The sequence below is a fragment of the Myotis lucifugus genome, unplaced genomic scaffold, assembly GCF_000147115.1.
Source record: "Myotis lucifugus unplaced genomic scaffold, Myoluc2.0 scaffold_440, whole genome shotgun sequence".
NCBI lineage: Eukaryota > Metazoa > Chordata > Mammalia > Chiroptera > Vespertilionidae > Myotis > Myotis lucifugus.
In genome coordinates this window covers 756072-757240 of record NW_005871488.1, presented here as the reverse complement: position 1 = coordinate 757240, position 1169 = coordinate 756072, and positions in this window count along the sequence as shown.

The window sequence follows — 1169 nt, the reverse complement described above, 5'->3', positions numbered from 1 at the left end:
CTAGGGGGTGCACCAAGAGAGCGTAAAAAATGCGGAGACAAAGAAACAGGACAAAACTATCAAGGGAGGATATTGAGTTCAGAACCACACTTTTGAGGTCTCTCAAGAGGCTTCTAGAGTCTGTCGATAAACTTGATGAGATGTACAGGAGATCTAATGAGACCCTCGATGGTGTGATAAAGGACCAACTAGAAAGTAAGCATACACTGACTGAAATAAAGAATATTATACAGACTCCCAACAGCAGACCAGAGGAGCGCAAGAATCAAGTCAAAGATTTGAAATTCGAAGAACCGAGAAACACCCAACCGGAAAAGCAAAATGAAAAAAGAACCCGAAAATACGAAGATAGTGTAAGGAGCCTCTGGGACAGCTTCAAACGTACCAACATCAGAATTATAGGGGTACCAGAAGATGAGAGAGAGCAAGATATTGAAAACCTATTTGAAGAAATAATGGCAGAAAACTTCCCCCACCTGGTGAAAGAAATGGACTTACAGGTCCAGGAAGCGCAGACAACCCCAAACAAAAGGAGTCCAAAGAGGACCACAACAAGACACATCATAATTAAAATGCCAAGAGCAAAAGACAAAGAGAGAATCTTAAAAGCAGCAAGAGAAAGAAACTCGGTTACCTACAAGGGAATACCCATACGACTGTCAGCTGATTTCTCAACAGAAACTTTGCAGGCCAGAAGGGAGTGGCAAGAAATATTCAAAGTGATGAATACCAAGAACCTACAACCAAGATTACTTTATCTAGCAAAGCTATCATTCAGAATTGAAGGTCAGATAAAGAGCTTCACAGATAAGGAAAAGCTAAAGGAGTTCATCACCACCAAACCAGTATTATATGAAATGCTGAAAGGTATCCTTTAAGAGGAAGAAGAAGAAAAAGGTAAAGATACAAATTATGAACAACAAATATGCATCTATCAACAAGTGAATCTAAGAATCAAGTGAATAAATAATCTGATGTACAGAATGAACTGGTGATTATAATAGAATCAGGGACATAGAAAGGGAATGGACTGACTATTCTTGGGGGGAAAAGGGGTGTGGGAGATGCGGGAAGAGACTGGACAAAAATCGTGCACCTATGGATGAGGACAGTGGGTGGGGAGTGAGGGCGGAGGGTGAGGTGGGAGCTGGAAGGAGGGGAGTTATGGG